Source organism: Natrix helvetica, assembly GCF_964273705.1.
Source record: "Natrix helvetica genome assembly, chromosome: 7".
Lineage (NCBI taxonomy): Eukaryota > Metazoa > Chordata > Lepidosauria > Squamata > Natricidae > Natrix > Natrix helvetica.
Genome location: NC_138558.1, coordinates 22,505,457 through 22,526,082, shown reverse-complemented (window position 1 = coordinate 22,526,082; position 20,626 = coordinate 22,505,457).

Here is a 20,626-nt window from a genome sequence, read left to right as displayed (position 1 = left end):
ATCTGAGCAGATATTTATAAAATTGCACTATTAATAGTATTTCTAATCTCTTATTATTTTAGAAGATATGCAACATACAAGCATATGCATGGAAGTTCATTATGATACAACATACACTATGCAACTGAGACAAATTAGGCAATTAAAAAAACAATACAGTTTTATTTTAATTTTTAAACATGTTTTATTTTTAACTCTCGCCTGTAACTGTAGCATACTCTATGCTATTCTATGCTATGCCTTGCTATGCCATGCCATGCTATACTACATACCATATTTTTTGGTCTACAAGACGCCCTCCCCTCCCCCAGGAGAACCGGTTCAGGGGCGTGGCAGGCCTGGGTCACTGCCGGTACCAGCGAACCAGTCCGCCAACTTACTACCACTACTGCAAGGAGGCAAATTGCTGGCAGATGTATTTATTTTTCCTCCTCAAAAGCTAGGTGCCTCCTACGGTTCGGAGCATCTTATACTGCAAAATATACAGTACTTTTACTTATTTTTACAAAAGTTACACAACTGATCTATATCACATTTCATATTTTGCACCAGTTGTGCAATGATATCAAGATGCATATGAGGTCACTTGACCATCTATACAGGTGCCCATGAGCATATCTATCCTAGATCTGTGTTTGTATCAGAGTTCTCCACATTTTAATTAAAGCCCTTCTAAAATAGATTCCCACAGAATAGCTCTCTCAAAACTGATAAAGATAATTATCAGGGCTTGGTACATTTTAAAATGATTCCGAAATGTTTTAGATTTCAATCAAGCACTCATCTCTCTGCTACTCATTAAAGCCACATAATTTTTCCACCTTTAATACCATTTGAGGAAACATGCTTTTCTTTTCTTTTCTTTTAAAAAAATCCATTAAAGCAACTCTTAAAGTAGCAGCAATTTATTCCAGGCTATTCCAGGCAATTTGTAAAATTGCAATTTAAAGAAAACAAACAGAAAGCAAAATAATCAGAACAAGACAAAATTGACCCAAACTATATTCTACATGATTATTCAGTAATACTAAAGGACAAGTTAACGAATTAGATTAATAATATCTGAAAACCTCTAGGTGTGTATCATGATGAAAGAAGATGAAACAACACCAAAGAACCCTTAAAAGGAAACAAAAACCAAAATAGTAAAATAGTTATTTTTAATATGCTGAAAATAGTAGAAGAAATAAGAGAAATTAAAAGCAGCAGATAAGAAAAACAAGCTTATCTAACCACTAAAAAAGAAATGATACAAATATATAGATTGAAAGAGTTTAGGAATCTCTTAACAGAATGCAAAAATCAGTCTTCTGCTCAATATTTTAAAAGGTTAGATTATGTTAGCTCTACATCCTTGCATTAGAGCATTCATCCATGTCCATACATGACTTTTGCTTCTTCAGATTTTACAAATTTAGGTGGGGGGAAAGTATGGCCTTGACATTTAGAAATTAAACATAGATTAAACAATCTTTTATTGCATACGTTGTCAGGATAGGGAAAAAATGCCTTCTTACTTTTTAAGTAAGTAAGGTGGCTCAGTGGCTAAGATGCTGAGCTTGTTGATCAGAAAGGTTGCCAATTTTGTGGTTCGAATCCCTAGTGCTGTGTAATGGAATGAGCTCCCGTTACCTATCCCAGCTTCTGCCAACGTTGCAGTTCGAAAGCATGTAAAAAATGCAAATATAAAAATAGGGACCACTTTGGTGGGAACGTAACAGAGTTCCGTGCGCCTTCGGCATTTAGTCATACCAGCCACATGACCACAGAGATGTCTTTGGACAGCGCTGGCTCTTCAGCTTTGAAATGGAGATGAGCAGTGCCCCCTAGAGTCGGGAATGACTAACACATGTGTGTGAGGGGGAACCTTTACCTTACTTTTTAAACTCAGGTTTACATTTTTCATCCACAAATAGGACAGCAGTCACTGATATTTTATTTATACCCTAGCTTTATTATTTTTAGAAATAATTCAAGGCAGTGAGCATTCCTAATATATCTTCCACCCCCGCTCCCCACAACACCCCTGTGAAATGGGTTGGTCAAGAGAGAATGACTGGTCCAAAGTCATTCAGATGGCTTTCATGCTTGAGGTGGGACTAGAACTCACAGTCTTCCAGTTTCCAGCCCGGTGCCTTAACCACTAGACCAGACAGGCTCTCTACATTTTGTAAAGATCACCTTTGATTTGTTCTCAGAAATGCAGGGCCTTTAAAAGCCTCGTCTGGTTTCACACACACACCCCACAAAAAAGTAACAGAAAAAAATACGAATGAATAATTGCAAGTGGTAATGATTTTTAGCATTCTTCTTGATACTTTGTCCATTTATATACCTATGTCATCTCTATTTCTATCACTATGGATATTTAGAAGCTTGTGACTTAATTTCATAAAATGTCAATTATATTCTATATTTATAAATCCTTTCTGCAATCATGGCTACATTTTGGAGATAAGCAGAGAGGCACAGGCCTAAATATTAGCTTTAGCATAACATGTAGCTTCAGCCTCAAGTTTGGACAAGATAGAAACATAAAACTTATTAACATATAGCTGAGTTTCCCAGGAATAGTTATTATTGACAGCTGCAATTTCTACTGGGAAATAAGAAACATTGAATTGTAAAATAGATTTAAAGTAAATAACAGGTCTAGACATCATGTTTGAATTGGGGTCATGCCTTGTACATGGAATTTGATAACTGGACAATGTAAATGGATTCTCAACGCCCTTATTATGACCAAAATACTAATATTGCAGCATTGGAAAGATACATTTATATCCCCTTTCACCCAAAGGAATGAAGACCTGATTCCACTTGCGACTCATGGTAATGAAATAGGGGCCTCGTTTATACAGAACACAGTAGGTGTGTGTGTACATAAATATGCCTGCATATCAGTGGTGGGATTCAAAAAAAATTATTACCGGTTCTGTGGGCGTGGCTTGGTGGGCATGGATTGGTGGGCGTGGTAGGGGAATGATACTGCAAAATCTCCATTCCCGCCACACTTCTAGAATAAGGATACTTCAAATCTCATTTCCACCCCACTCCTGGGGGAAGGATATGGCAAAATCTCCATTTCCACCCCACTCTAGAGGAAGGAAACTGTAAAATCCCCATTCCCACCTCACCCCACTAACATGCTTTCCAGCTCCATTCTCCTGTGCAGGGCAACAAAAGAAGATCCAGCTGATCAGCTGGGACTCCAATCAGCTGGGACTCAGGAGGCAGAGAATAGATGGGTGCGGGGCCAGTCAGAGGTGGTGTTTGCCGGTTCTCTGAATTACTCAAAATTTCTGCTATCGGTTCTCCAGAACTGGTCAGAACTGGCTGAATACCATCTGTGATACATGCATCCTACAATGGTGGGATACGACTGGTACACCCCAGTACGGGCATACCAGTGCCTGCTGGGAGCACCAGGTACCATTCCGGTACGGTGCTCCGGAGGGCCCACCTACCCGGCTGCCCTCCTTACCTGTATTTGAACCGATCTGGGATTTCGCGCACAGAGTGTACAGCGCCTAAGCGATGCTCTGCCGAGCAGCTGGAGTGTCGTGGGTGGTAAGTAAGCATGCGTACACTGCGCACATGCTGCGCACATGCACGTGGTGAATGCCGGGCCCCGTTGCAGTGTACCGGTTGCAACAGGATCTGGAACCCACCACTGATACATACATTCATGTGTGTATGTATGTATATGTGTATATGAGTGTATATACACATATACACACACATATATAGATATATGAATATATGAACATATGCATTTATGTAATTTCTTGTTATAATAACATGTGTTATTATGGGTGGATTGTCATGAGGGTGGAACTAACCGCCGGAACTGGTCGATAGGGAAAGATGATCTCATCCCTGTGCTGTCCATCTCCTTGGTTCTAGGTTTTTGTACAATTTTCAAAATTGTAATTGCTTTTCTATTTATTTTTTTACCATGTTTAAGCTTCCCAGAGTCACCTTATTGGGGAGGTAGACAGCATATAAATTTAATAAACAAACAAATACATTAAAATATGTTTTCCTTTTTTCTTATAGCCCTTTTTATGTTTTTCCCCTTCTCTTTGACAACGTATGCATCACTATCCATATTAGTTTTATCTTTTGCTCCTTTTTTGTTATTAATTAAAAACGATAAAAATAAATTTAAAAAAAATGTTTGAATTTGGGTCGCTTTACCTCAGAGAGTCTTCTCTCTCTCGAAGCTGCTGGTAATCCACTCAGAAGTTTCCATGTGGTTTCAAGTATGTTCTGGTACAGTAGTTCCTATTTTAAATAATCCTCCTTGGAGCACATTAATTGCCGCTATGGACAGAGTAATGTATTCCCCTTTCTCTTTAAATTCCTTAAATGAATCATTAAGGCCCAGACTTTAAATTCTCTTCAATTACAGGAGCTTTGGGAACGTTTTCAGTTAGAGGCCTACAGTGTATTTAGAACCCCATTGCTTACATGTGTTTAATGTTCTTTGGGAAAGAAGAATCTAAATCTATTGCAGTGTTTCTCAACCTTGGCAGGTTTAAGATGTGCCGACTTCAACTCCCTGAATTTCCGAGCCAGCATGGCTACTGGGGAATTCTGGGAGATGAAGTCCACCCATCTTAAGGTTGTCAAGGTTGAGAAACATTGTGGATTAGGCAGAAAAAAAAATTGAACCCAAGTATCTTATACAAGATTGTGCTTGAAAGGTTGCCTTCTCTTCTATTTATGCATACACACACAACACACACACACGCACACAACACACTATCCCCTCTACAGTGGTGGGTTCTGGGTCCCGTTGCAACCGGTATGGTGCAACGGGGCCTGGCATCGATCACATGAATGTGCGCAGCGCACGGGCAGCAAGTGCATGTATCCTTATCTCCTGCAATGCTCTGCGATGCCTCCACGACACTCCAGCTACTCAGCGGAGCGTCATGCAGGCATCGTACGCTCCGTGTATTCCATGCGCGGAAGCACCGAAGAGCTCAAATACAGGTAAGGACGGCAGGCGGGCAGGTGGGCCTCCAGAACACTGTACCGGAATGGTACCCGGTGCTCCCGGCAGGCACCGGTATGCCCATACCAGGGCATACCGCCTGCAACCCACCACTGCCCCTCTAGCAAAGTACAACACAGCTGAGCTCCAGATTTCTCGATGGCCATTAGACGGCAGCAAAGAGTTAGGCTTTTCAGTGTCAGTTTGCAGTTATCTTCTGTTTCTCTGGGTTTTTATAGCTAAGATCTGCCTGTGTTAGCAGGGCAGTCTCCATGATATATTTATTTATACAATTTATATACTACCCACTACCAAGACTGAAAACAGCTTTACAGCTTTTTAAAAGCAAAGATCCGTGCAGAAAATCTGCATCTGTTTTCCTTCTCAGCTTTTAGCTCCATAGCATATGGAGTTTTCAAAGAGAATATACAGGTGTGTGTGTAAGGAGGAGAATATTAAACAGGGAAGAAATTAAAATGAGAACTAATAGAAAAGGTAAACGATAAAAGAGAGGTGCTATAAAAGTAAAACACAGGAGAAGGAAGGAAAGGTATGGTTACTTTAGACATATCTGATCCCGGAGTGTCATGGTGGTCTAGTGGTGAAGATGCTTACTTCCCATTCAGAAGGTTCAATGCTAGGAGTGGCAGATGTTTCTCTCCTTGTATGCAAAGAAAAAATACCTGCTGTGAATGAACTCCACGTAGAGTCAGGAAGGGCATCCAGCCAGTAAATGTTCAGTTCCATCCAGTTATCCTGACTGTATCCCAAGGGATTATAAGGTTATAAAAAGGGAATAGAAAAAAAAAACAGGTGACCACTCTATGATAGTATGAGTTATCCCCCCCCCCCATATCTCTTTGATTCCATTGAGTGCAGGGGTGTCAAACTCAATTTCATTGAGGGCTGCATCAGGGTTGTGTTTGACCTCAGAGGGGGGAAGGGTGGGCATGGCCACTCGATGTCACTCATGTGATCAAATGCCACTTTTGCTACTAGCTTGCTTTGCTAGCACTCCTGGGTTCCGTTTTTGCTGGCAGAGGCACTGCAGGATAGTCTTTCGCTGTTTCCAGGGTGGCCCCATGGGCCAGATCTAAACATCCTGCAGCCCAGATCCGGCCCGCGGGCCTTGAGTTTGACACCTGATTTAGTGCTTTCACATTTTTGCAGTCCAGATCTGTTGCTTGTGACACTTCATACATAAAAACAATTTGTTAAATCTCTTGCTTTGACTTTTCATAAGTAATACTGCATTGTAATGTTAAAATGAACTCATTATATCAAACCAGAATAGGTCTCAGATGAATTATTTTTCCTTTCCATCCTATCATTCTTTGTCAGCTTTTCCAGATAAAAATCTCATTTAAAAACAGCATTCATCAATGTTTTCTTAGGTTAGTGAAATTTCATGTAGCTGGAATTCTGTGATGATTTTTGTGTACTCTATTGTCATACAAAATTAAATGAATTAAAAAAAACCACCAAAAGATATGGTCAAGAATATAGAAAATAAATTATGTGAAAAAAATTAAGAAAACAGCATGTCTTGGCTAGAAGTTAAATATTAAATATTAAAATTTTCAGATACCCGAAGGTGTGTAAGAATAAAAACAAATGCTCTCTAAAGTCTGGACAAAATGTAATGGATGGAAGATAAAAGTTGATCAATTTTAACTGAACCTTAAAAGAAGAACCTTAGACTTATATACTGCTTTACAGTGCTTTACAGTCCTCTCTAAGTGGTTTACAGAGTCAGCATATTGCCCCCAACAATTTGGGTCCTCATTTTACCCACCTCGGAAGGATAGAAGGCTGAGTCAACCTTGAGCCTGGTGAGATTTGAACTACCAAATTACAGGCAGCTGGCAGTCAGCAGAAGTAGCTTGCAGTACTGCACTCTAACCACTGCGCCACCATGGCTCATATATGCTAAAAGTTATTGGATAATGAAACTATCCAATTGATACTGAGGATCTGGAAGACCCTCCCACTGAAGACCGACACTCAAATTCTAGATTTCTTTCACTGAAGATGAAATCTGTCTGGGGGCAAAACCACTGCTACCAACAGGAAACAACAGATATTTGTTGAGGGCAAGAATGGGCAACACTTGATGGACTGCCATGAGTTTTCTACATGCTTTGGGTCTCTTAAAATGTTGCCTGAGATGTGACAGAAGAAACATTATTTCTGAGAGTAAGATTCACCTCTTATTCCAATCATGATGGAGGGAGTATCATATCCTTTGCCTTAGGCAAAACATTTATCTTGGCCTGGTGTTGGTTTGAAGGGCTTATGCCTTAGATCCTTTCTCATTCTTTTCAGATTTAATTTGATTCAGATCAGGTTATGCACACAAAAAATACCAAGCCTTTGTTCATACTAAATGTATAGAACGAACACAAGTAGAATTCATAGAGCACACAAAGCCACCTTCAGGATGATTACGGGATGCTCTAGCCTCAAAAAGTCTGGGAAGTTATTGTCACGATCAGAACTAAAGGAAAAATAACTAATAAAACTGTTTGGCCTAATAAAATGGTTTCATAGATGCTTTAATGTTTAGCTGAGTGGTTTAAAATATACAAATAGCTTACTAGGAGACTGAAATTGCAAAATCAGTGTCCAGTTCCTGGAAATGAGGAAGTTTATCTCTGACGGTTACTGAAGCCTTGTTGATTGAAATAAAGGCTAAAGTACATGGTTGATATGAATGTGGGTTTGGATGGAACACATTGCTAAGGGGCACTGTTATCCCTTTCATATAAACAAGATCATAATATAAGCTTTTGCCTTACTCCCTCTCAGTGGACACATCCTTCTATTCCCCTGTTGTGGCCCCCCAGAGGCCAGCAGAGCTGGCAGCAGATTCGGACAGTGAGGAGGTTGAGAAAGAACATGGGGTAGTCCTGAAATCTGGGGAAGACTCTGATAAGGGCTCTGTGTCAGAGACAGAGAGGGGGCCAGAGCCATATGCCAGTTATCAGCTGCCTTCAGAATCAGGCATCAGTGAGGCAGATGAACAGCTGGAGCCTGTTCCCAGTGTGTGCATGCACAGAGTTGCCAGACGAAGGCAACAACTAAAGAAGAGGGGTCAACTTGGGAGTAAGGCCAGATGATGAATGGCCCCTCCCAGAGGAAATAAAAGAGGAGCGAAAGGGGAGTGGCGTTTGCAGGACACAATTCGTTTGCTAATTGGTTAGTGACTCTTTAAGTCAGCTCTTCAAGCCAGATAAGGTTTGTGACCGTACATCCTCCTTTGAAAGACTTTGCCAGCTGTGAATGAGCAGAATTCACAGTAAATTAATAAAAGGGGTTTTTGCCGGGACAAGGATTTTGTTTCATACTCTTGAGAAGCCTCGGTTAGAACATTCCAGGGGTGGCAAACTCAAATTTATTGAGGGTTGCATCAGGGTTGTGTTTGACCTTGGGAAGGGGAAGGGGTGTATGGAATCAGGATAGGCGTGGCCAGCTCAACATCACTCATGTTGGGGGCACCTATGAAGGCCCAAGTACTCTGCCAGCGAAAGCGGTCTCCCAAGCTCCCTTTTTTGGCTGTGATGGCCTCCTTCAACCCTCTACCAGCGAAAATGGAACTCAGGAGGGCCACCCTCTGCCCTCCTGATCTGTGTTTTCACTGGCAGAGGCACCATGAGCCAGTCCTTAACTGTTTCTAGGCCGGCCCTGTGGGCCAGATCTAAGCACCCCATGGGCTGGATCCATCCCCCGGGCCTTGAGTTTCACACTCCTGTTCTATTCTGTCTCCTGAGCAGTTCCATAAACTTGGCTCAAGGAGATTGCATGTTCGTGCTTATCAATTAGGTCAGGGGTATTCCTCTTCAATGGGCAGGTCCCATTTCACAGTTTGTTAATTTTTTCACATTACTCATGTGAATGGTGTGAAAGTTACAGGGCTTTCAACCCTTGGACTCTTCTAACTTCCTCCTTTTGACTGATTTCTTCTCCCTCCCCCCTCCATCCAAGAACAGTGTGAATGACAAAGTCTGGCATTTACTCAGGAAATGACATGCACATTCTACGTCTACATTTGAATTGATCACCCTAATAATGATATGCGTGATGAAGAATGGAGGGTAGAGCCTTTGAGATTTAGACTGCGGTGGGAGGAATATCTTTCAATCATCAGTCCACAAACATAAAGGTTCTGCGCAAACCTATTCATTTATAAACTGCTATTTTCATTTGCTGCTGCTACTTCTAGATAGATTACACAAATCTTACTCCTTCACACAGGTCATGTTTGTGCAGACCACTTTCATCAAAGGTGTGGACTTTATGACTCTAAGCAAGAAGAATTAGTACATAAAAAACACACACATGGACATACTCATTTCCTCTACCGCACGTCTCTCCCTTTCTTAGCCCAACCACCTAGCAATCACCCCCTAATTCTGCAGTCCCGATATGGTTTGCCTACGTTGTTTTAATTTACACCCAGCTCACAGTCTTCCCAGCTAGTTATATCCAATGTCCTAATTGAACACAAATGCTTTCTAAGCTTTTTCTCTTGTTGAAATGAAAATCAGCTGTGTCTGGATTTTGAAAGACAGTCTGAAGCACAGACATTTTAGGAAGTGTGCTAATCAAATATATTGGGGGGGGGGCAGGCAGAAGAGGCATGACTTGGTTGGAAAGTCTATATCAGGAGTGTGAGACACACTGGCCATACCCATCCCTGGTTTAGTGAAGGGGGGGAAAGTCGTGATACATCATGTTTGACACCCCTGGTCTATATTGTATCTAAAGTATAATTTTACTGTTGATGAAATTTGTTTTTGTTATGCATATATGCAGCTTATTGGCTACATAAATTCAATCTTCTTAAGAGCTGTTTGACATTATATACAGTATCTCCATAATATATAATTCTATTTCTATTAATAGCCTATGGTGAAAGGGGCAATGATCACACATTTAATCTAGCCCCCAAAGAAAAGATGTTTATATCACATCTTGATCAGTGTTATCCACAATTTCTATTCAACGTAATTAATACAATGGAAAACCTCCCGCACTTGTGAAGGATCTTCTTAGTAAAGGTCCTTTAAATTATTAATTATGCAATGCGCTGAATATTTAATTTATATTATCAAATGTATGCCATATCTCCATGCATATAGAATCGTATACAATATGCCACTAGTTATGGTAGAAATGGTTTATGTGACTTTGGGATCAGGGATAATATGTATATGAGGTCCCTTTATGATGAGGTTTTACCCTATTCATGAAGGCATAACTGCATAATTTTATTTGTTGAAGTAAGCTCCCACAACTAGGTTGATTTGGGAATATCTGACTGTAGTGAAATATTAGGATTCTCCTGTAATCATTTTATACTACTTTCAGTATGGTCCAATTATGTCCATAGGATGACTCCATCTCAAGGAACAAGTAGTACTGACATCAAGAGAAAAGCCAACATATGTGGCTAGCCCCAATTCTAAGTCAAAGTCTTTGTTACAGCAGGGTTTTCAAACAGCTCTGTACTTTTCACAACTTTAGTCAATGTGCCATATGAACATTCGTAGGGATGACAATGTATGTAGCTCAACAGCTATGTTTGCATTCATCAGCAAAAGATTGGACTCTGGTGGGATTTAAGAGCAAGCTATCAGCTGTCCAGGGTACTGAAATGCTGGTTCTAGGCTGCCCTTCTAGAATTTTTAGAGATCTGCAATTGTCCTAGAACAACCTAGGGCTCCCAAAACCTTCTGTATGACTCCCCACCCCCCGACCCCTTCCAAAAGTTTCCATCAGATTTCAGTGTGATAGAATTAGGAATATTTATTAAATCCACATATTTAATAACTACATGAATTGTATTTAATTAATGCAATTTAAATTACAATACCTTATGTTGAATTTCCCCCCTGCTCCATGTACTTGGTGCAGTGAGGTCTCCAGATTGCCCATGAGCCAAATGCTTCTCTGAGGTTGAAACCAGTTTTCACCCTGTTTTAGATTGTATCCCTTTTACTTGAATGCTCCTTATTTGCCTTCTGTGGCCCTCTTTGCAGATTTGACCCTGTGTAATTGATTAATACATTTTGTATCAGTTCAGAATTGTTTATCAGAAAGATATGCTTCTTCTGCAGGGCACTATTTATTTAACTGATTTCCCCCCTTCCGCTGAATCTTTAGTCTAAATAAGCCCCCCAGGGCACTTATAAAGGTAAAGGTAAGGGTTCCTTTCTCACAAATGTGCTAGTCGTTTCCAACTCTAGGGGGCAGTGTTCATCTCCATTTCAAAGCCAAAGAGCCAATGCTGTCCAAAGACATCTCCGTGATCATGTGGCCGGCATGACTAAACGCCAAAGGCGCATGGAATGCTGTTACCTTCCCACCAAAGATGGTCCCTATTTTTCTACTTGCATTTTTACATGCTTTTGAGCAGAAGCTGGGACAAGTAACGGGAGCTCACTCTGTTACGTGGCAGTAGGGATTCAAACCAAAAAAAATGCCAACCTTTCTTATCGACAAGCTCAGCGTCTTAGCCACTGAGTCACCACTTCCCAGGGAGGGCATTTATAAAGTTATGTTAGTCCCTCCTTCTTAACTCATAATAACAAAGTCATAACATAAAAAGTAAACAGTGGAAAGTTGGAATAAGTGTGTGTAGGAAATTTTCTTTCTTGTATTTTAAAAAAAATATTCCTCAATTTGGGAAAGGGAGCAATGTTCTCTTACAAAGAGGAATGCACACACGGAAGTAAATCATAAAATGAAGTTGCTAATTTTTACTATAGTACTTGCACATCTTGTTATTGTGCTGTTCTAAGACATTTTTCTTTGAGTTTCTCCAAAAATCAACACTAATATTGTTTATTTGGAACTTGGAGTTGAGCCTTTGCATTTCTCTAAGCATTGCTAAATAGTGTTTCCATTTGATTTGCCATAATAATTTGTGTGTGTGTGTTTGCGTGTATAGATTTTACTTTTATACTATTTGCATTTTATTTTTCATAATTATGCCCCACATAATGCCTAATGGATTCAACCTTGAGCCATGTATTTGTGTGTACACCCATACACACACACAAACACACATGCAAGAGATACAAAGGCATATTTCCATTCATGCATATTAAAAAAAGTGTAAATGTCATTTGGTCTTTCTGAGTAGGTACTTTCTGGCAACAAAGCCATTCAGAACAGGGAATAGAGAGAATAAATATATTGGGGAGGGGGGAACAGCTGTCCCAATGAAGAGAAAAAGCAAGCTATTATGGTAAAGGTTTGTTTGGCTTCTGATAAATGCAGCAGAGTTGTAAGTGAATACAAGTAAGGGAGAGATTCTAGAAATGATTTAGGCAAAGTAACAGAATTGGATTGGCTGGATGGGTTTTACTCCCCCCCCCCCAAGCTGCATCTTGGTTGCCTCCACACAAGCCAGGACTTGTCAATCACATCCTCCCTTGCTGACAGAAACCTATGAAAGCAAAAGATGGAAGAGAATGAAAAGTAATTCAAATGACCTGTAAACCATTTTTTAATCCCGTACAGAACACTGCAGAGAGGATCCTTAAAGCTGTATTATTTGCTTTCTGTTTTGTCCAGAAAAAAAAAAAGATTCTGCAATATAAAATTTTTGTTCCAGCATTTTGCATTCTCATCAATGTGAGTAATGTTGCTGAAGCGTCCTGGGTGAGGGGACGCATATGCTATTTTCCCCATGTGTTGTTTTATGGCTTCACTTAATCACTTAGCCTAATTGCACTGTTTGCCAGAGAGCTCAAAGAGCAATAGGACTAAACAGGCTTTGCTCCCAGACATAATTTATTGCAGACAAATATCAGCGTAAAAATACATGAAACAGAAATGCTATCTGGGATGGTAGAGTACTGATTTTAAAAAGTGGTTACATTTCAGAGCCTTTTCTATGTCAAGCAATCGCTTTGTGGTCTTATGCAGGTATAAATGCTATGGACAAGCTTTAATTCTGCATTTCCCCTCTCTTTATACATACAGAAAAATTGAAAACATCTGCTTCGCTTGTAGATTGAAATAAAAGCTAGTGTTTATTCTAATCACTGCTAGCTAAAAGTCAAGAAATATCTATCAGGTTTGCCTGTAGCAGTCAGAAATCCAACTTTCAAATATGCATACTTTCGTTAAACAATTTAAACGTTAAATCACATGAAACAGTTTGCATTCAGTCCCCTATACAGCTTTCCTTAAACACATTTTGTTTTCCTAGTATATACGGAGAAAAAGAGCAATGTAAGAGAAATTAAGTACAATTGGGTTTCTATTCATATATTGGACTCAATATATGAATAGGACTCACTGGAGAAGAGCCTAATCCTGGGAAAGATTGAGGACAAAAGAAGAAAGGGACATCAGAGAATGAGGTGGCTGGATGGAGTCACTGAAGCAGTAGGCGTGAGCTTAAATGGACTCCAGAGGATGGTAGAGGACAGAAAGGCCTGAAGGAACGTTGTCCATGGGTTGGACACGACTTCACAACTAACAACAATTCATATATTAGTCCTGGATGTATAGATTAGCTCACTGCTAAAAATGTATGGCAGAAAATTATTCAACCTCCCCGGAAATAAATCAGAACCGCATTCTGATTTGATATCCTGGTCTATAATCTAAAACCAAATCAGATTTCCCTCACTTGGGAAAGTTCATTTTAGATAAGAAGAGGAAACAGAAGTTTCCTTGATTTATAAAAGGGACAAGATGTGGATGTTATGCAAAATACTTGCAAGGGCTTGTTTCTGGAACATTAAACCATGGTTTTATGTTACGTTTGAAATGAGCCAGGAGTGAAATTCAGCAGGTTCTGACAGGTTCTGAAGAACTGGAAGTGGAAATTTTGAGTAGTTTGGAGAACCGGCAAATACCATCTCTGGCTGGCCCAAGAGTGGGGTGGGAATGGGGATTTTGCAGTATCCTTCTCCTGGAGTGAGGTGGGAATGGAAGTTTTGCAGTATCCTTCCCCTGCCATACAATAATACAATACAATAGTAGAGTTGGAAGGGAGGTCTTCTAGTCCAACCCCCTGCCTAGGCAGGAAACCCTATACCGTTTCAGACAAATGGCTATCCAACATCTTCTTAAAGACTTCCAGTGTTGGGGCATTCACAACTTCTGGAGGCAAGCTGTTCCACTGATTAATTGTTCTAACTGTCAGGAAATTTCTCCTCAGTTCTAAGTTGCTTCTCTCCTTGATTAGTTTCCACCCAATGCTTCTTGTTCTACCCTCAGGTGCCTTGGAAAATAGTTTGACTCCCTCTTCTTTGTGGCAACCCCTGAGATATTGGAACACTGCTATCATGTCTCCCCTAGTCCTAGGCCCTCCCCTAGGCCATGCCCACTCCCCTAGGCCATGCCCACCAAGCCCACAGAACCGGAAGTAAAAAAAATGAATTTCACCACTGAAATGAGTCTAAGAATGCTTGCTGAGTTCCACTGAGAAAAAAAAAGAATATTTTTTACATCATGATAGAACTGTCACTGTTTGAACTCAAATATCCTATTGCTACACTGGTCACATCAAACTACAGCTGACGTAATATCTTTACAGGAAGACAGAGTATGATATAGAAAAAAATTACAATGCATATTGTTTATTAACCTTGCTTTCCCACAGTGCCTTGCAGCAAGATAGAAAAGTGAGACAACCATCCCAAAAGTTATCTGTGTTTTACAGATTTCCTTATCCAATAAAAGATACATATATATTCCCTCAAGCAGAAAAAAGTGGGTTTTTTCCATAGGTACTATCCAACCATCACAAATTTTACAAGGAAATAACAAGTCCTGCTTGATATCACACATGGATTGATCCTTCCTCGAACAATAGATCATTCAAACCCAGGTATAGGATACCTGGTTATTTGAAATAAATTATTTTCTCCAAAACAAATAATCTAGAAATCCGACGTGTAAAGAAATCACCTGACAACATCTGAATACACCTCTCTGTTTAGTATTGCAGCAAATATACATTTCTTTCTCTCACTCTGTGCTTCTTTATTCACCCACCGTGTGTTGTTCTTGGAATTTTAGTGTCCGTATATCCATATGACATTGTAACTATCTCTATCTTTCTGTCACCTTTTTTTCTTTTCAAGGAAAAATAATAATTAAAAACAAAATGAAGTAAATAATGATGTCTTTTCATTGGCACTGATGCCACTAATTATGAAAGCAACTGGCAATGACCAAAATTGAATTTGCTGCTAGAGATCAATATATGTTTTGCAAAAAGGCAATGTTGCTGGAGATCTGGATGATGTAAAGGCAAAAAGAGAAAATATAAAGTGTGAAGAAGGTAATCTCTTTTCTGCTGCATATTTCCTTTTTAATTAAGAACACTGCAAGGTAATTACTAAAAGTTCTAATACCATTATTTTAGAAATATTTTTCAGTAAAATCTTTCCATACATTTTCAATTAAAAATTCTTTGGTTCTAGAAAGAATTGCTTTGCTTCCAGCTATTATTCTGATTTAGGAAGGGTGTAGTGATGAAAGATTATAGCTTGAGACATCTTTTTTTTTAAAAAAAAGCAATCACAATATGAACCCATAGTCTATTTTTCTCACTTTATGTGGGAGTGGAGACATCAAAATAATTTATATAACTTATGTAAATGTATAAAGAATCATTACTGGGAAAAGTTGCTTTTATTATTCTAGCTGAACATTTTATGAATTACTACTTTTAGATTTACACACTGCCCTTTTAAAAGATAGAATCGATATTGAAAATTATATAAACAGATTGCTTTGCTTTGTCATTTTAAAGGCTAGTTTATAAAGCCATTTCCTTAATAATAGTTGCTCATAGCCTTCAGAAGGAAACATTTCCCCTTCATCAGCTACTAGCTTGGTTTATCATACCACTTGGACAAGAATTGCGTAATGCTAACTTTGATGTAAAATTCCAGTTGAAAGTAAACTGGATTATCAAACGTTCAGATTCTGGAAAAAAATATGTGACCTGACACAAACATTGGTGGGTTTTGATGCCAATCACCAGTGCTGGAAAACTCTGAGTAGGATTTGCACCTTGTACAACATCTATCAGGATTCTTGGTTTGAATGGGGCAGAGTGTCCTCCACCTGTTGTGCTCTTCATCAGACACTGGATCATATAATGATTAGCTGCCGTTTAAGACCTTATACAGAGGAAAAGCAGAATTTTCTCCAGCTGGCAAATACCCCACTTAATTGGATAAATGGCCTAGGCCAGGGGTCTCCAACCTTGGCAACTTTAAGCCTTGTGGGCTCCAACTCCCAGAATTTCTCAGCAGCTGGCTGAGAAATTCTGGGAGTTGAAGTCCACAAGTCTTAAAGTTGCCAAGGTTGGAGACCTCTAGCCTAGATATTAATCTATAGAACAACTATTCTATTCTCATGAACCAATGTATTTCAAAACATAACGACTAACTGATATATATGTTCTTGAATTCTTCATACCTTACAAAAATGACTACATATTTCCATCATAAGTATTCCATTATGCTTATTAGTATTAGTATCATGCGCTCCTTTTATATATTTTACTAATGTTATCCATGTACTCTATGCTGTATGATAAATAAATAAATACCTAAATAAATAAATATTATTCCACATATGCAACTCTGCTGCTATGTCCTTTCAAGCAAGTTCTCATCTGCCATAATCTATGGTTCATTACTGTCACAAGCAGGTACGCTCCATAATGTATTAACGTATAGACAGGTTGCAGCCTGATTTTTAGTAGGACCAGGTTGGGGGTACATGAAGGGCAGGGATGGGTTGCTGTCAGTGTTACTGCTGGTTTGCTTTGCATGTGTGCCTGCCGTGTGCTGCTTGTGCATGTGCAGTTGCCTGTAAACTGTTCTGCACATGCGCAGCAAATTTAAAAAATGACTAAAAAACATTTCAGCAAAGGCATGGGTGACCGGGGAACTGGTTCAAGGGCTGGGCCAGTCTGCTGTCCCTACCAGTTTGGTGACCCAGTCCCAATTTCCACTACCGATTTACCCGAACCGGTGCAAACCAGTAGCAAACTACCTCTGATGAAGGAGCATTTGATAGATGCGGTGGGGTCTGCTAAAGGACATATCATTGGCCTCCTCTTTCTTAGCTTTTGTAAGGAATGAGGAATGAGAGATAATTGTATTATCTTCTCTCATTGTAGCAATGACTAGACTCACATTTTGTAGGGTATTAGGGTATTAGGTATTAGGTTATATTGACTAAGCATGCCTATAATCTTGGATTGCTGCTCCTATCTTTGGCTACCTTCATCTGCTGCTATTCTTCCAGATTCACTGAAATTAGTTCTTCTAGAACAAGGGTGTCAAACTCAAAACCTGCAGACCAGTGTTGGGTCCGGATCCCGTTGCAACAGATACGGTGCAATAGGGCCAAGTGTCCACCACATGCACAGGCACAGCATGCGCGCAGCACGCACATGCGTACTTACCATCCATGATGCTCCAGCTGTTTGGCGGAGCGTTGCGCAGGCACTGTATGCTCCATGTAAGGACGGTGGGTGGGTGGGCGGGCCCTCTGGAGCAGCATACCAGAATGGTACCTGTTACTCCCAGCAGGCACTGGTACGCCTGTACTGGAATGTACCGGTTGTATCCCACCACTGTTGCAGACTGGATCCAGCCTGTGGGGTGCTTAGATCTGGCATGTGGGGCTGATCAGGAAACAACAAAGGGCTGGCCCATGGTGCCTCTGCCAGTAAAAACAGAGCTCGGGAGGGCCACGTTTTCACTGGCAGAAGGTTGCAGGAGGCCGTTGCAGCCGAAAATGGAGCTTGGGAGCCCGTTTTCTCTGGCAGAGCTCTCAGGCCATCACAAGTGCCCCCGACATGAGTGACATTCAGCTGTCAATGCTCACCCTGGCCACACCCACTCTGCCCCCTGAGGTCAAACACAACCTTAATGTGGTTCTCAATAAAATCGAGTTTGACACCCTGTTCTAGAAGGTTGAGTAAAGCAAGTAGAAGAAAAACATTCTCCTGATTCAGGTATTTTTTTGTTTCATTGATGTTTATTAAGTTTTCAATTTTAATCACCATGAAAGGCAAGTTCAGCCAGTGGGACAAAATTTACTTCCATTAAGTATTTTGTTGTGAATCCCACATCCCTTTTTGTGGGTTCATGCACAAAATGAGAGGATTAAGGATCAATATAGCTATGCCCTTCTAAAGTGCTATCCATGCTTGACTTCCAATGAGGACTCATGACAAACTAGTCATTTCTGAAGAGGTGGAGATGGCATTACGGTGAGATTGGCAGATAAAAGAAGAGATAATGAGGGCACCCATTTGTACTCTGGATAGCTGCAGAGGTTTTTGCAGTCAGCTCATGAGTTAGCAGTTTGGAGTTGAGGGATTTCCACCAATCTCATAGTCTCAATGTAGATTTATGGATACAGAGTTCTGCCAAGATTCATCTCTTTATCACTTTTGAAAATAGTTTCTTAACTGCTTTTCAACTAATAAGAACCTATCGATTGTCAGATTTTGCAATAATGCATAGGACAACTTTTAATTCTTAGTAAAAGAAGTTTTAAAGATAAGGATTTTAGAGTGGACAGGAATAAACAGCAAAAGAACAATTAGAATATTGTTTTTAGAAAGTTATAAACAGATTAAGGGTCCAGGTGGGTTTAAAATAAGATTTTGAAATTAATTATAAGCATTCTTCCTGTGAAAATATTCTGTTGTGCATTCCTAAGCTAAAACATGTAAGACAAGAATTTGAATGTTGGACACTAAAGGACACCCAGAGGAACTAAAGATTACAATTAAAGGAGAAGAACATTTAAATTTGATGTATTAACATAAAATGGACCAAGATATCTTAACATTGGATATATTGAAAGATATTTTTGTACAATGATCCTACAAATTAATCTTAGAAATGTCTGCCGTTATGGATAGTTTGAGTTCAAAATATGTTATGGAAAATGAACACATTTTCCTGGATAACACTGAGACTGTGGATTTAAAATGACCAGCTACAAAAATTATATGGAAAAAGATGTTATCCTAGATATATAAATAAAACAACTGATATTTTAATAATTAAAAGGGATACACAAATAGCATGCCAAAAGACGAGACTTGGATAACATTCTTAGATTTACATAGGAGTGCTGTTAAACTTCGGAAGAATTTTGTGAGAAGCAGCAAAATAAAAAAATAAAATGCTTAAAAGAATTAAATAATATATTGTTAAAAGTAAAAGGAAGAAATATAAAGCAGGTTTATTTGATCTGGTTTAAAATAGATACGTTGTTATTTCTTGCAACTTTTAATTGACTTAATTCTGACTATAACTGAAGGAGGAGGAACTTTTAAGGATTTAATTGTAAGGATCTGGTTATTGATTGGAAAAGAGGTATGGAATAAAGAGATAATTTGTTGTACTTTAAGAGAAGGTGATAATTGTCAAAATTGTTAATACTTGCTGTAATGAAAGGGGAAGTCTTTTTATTTATTTCTTCTTCTTTGCTTTCTTTGCTTTTAATTTTTCTCTTTCTTTTCCTTTTTTCCTTGCACTTTCTATTTTTAATCCTTTTAGTTTTTGAAGTTTGTATTCACTTTTATCTGCTTAACTGCAATGTTTAATAAAACTATTACATTTTTTTAAAAAAGAAAGTATTGTACAATAAGGTTATACCACCTATTTTTATATATAATATATGTTAATTCTGATTAATTATGTGTCAAGTCATGTTTTAAAGTATTACAGTTTATGCCCAAATACATAAAAACATCTTGCCTGTTTATTTTAACAATTGGTTAGATAACGTCAAAAGGAGTTGAATGTCAATGCTTTTCTTTTTCTTTTCCCTTTTACCCTACACTTTGTCCTCTTCCTCTTTTCCTCCCCTATTTTCCCATTATCTTCATTTTTCTTTATATTTGTTTTTTTATAATTTGATAAATGAATAAAAATAGTTTAACTAATAATTGGTTAGATTCTGCTTTAAATATTTATGATAATATAATCCCCTTGCTTTTTCTGTATGGATAACTAGTTTATAGTACACTTATGGATGTGATACTGTGTTTCCCAGAAAAATGTAACATACCCAAAAATAAATCCTAGCCTGTTTTTTATGCATGCATCTAATATAAACTGTACCCCAAAAGTAAGCCCTAGTGAAGGGGGTTGGGCAAGGCCAGCAAAGAAGTTTGCGAGTGCATGCGATGATGTCTTGCAGCACCCACAGCCTGTAAGCACAGGTGAGTTGAGTACCTGTGCAAAGAGCAGACAGAGGCATGGGGGCGGGGAGGTGATTCAGATGCACTACACGGGCCGTGGGAAAGCCGAGCAGCAGTGGGCCAGAGTGGCGGGCAGCTGTGGGAGGCTCATCCTCGCATCTCTCAGCTTGCCTGCAGCCCGCATGGTGCATCAGGATCACCTGCCTTCTGTTCCATGTCTGGAACTGAGACTGGGTCTCATTTTCAGGAAAACATGGTATTTATAATCTCTACATGTGTCATGTAAAAACAACCATGTTTGAAAAGACTGAAATATCATTGCCAAAAGCCTGCTCAATTACTAATTTTCTCTAACCATGTGCAGAAATTACTCCAAGAAGTAGTGTTTATTATCATTTTTGAACCTG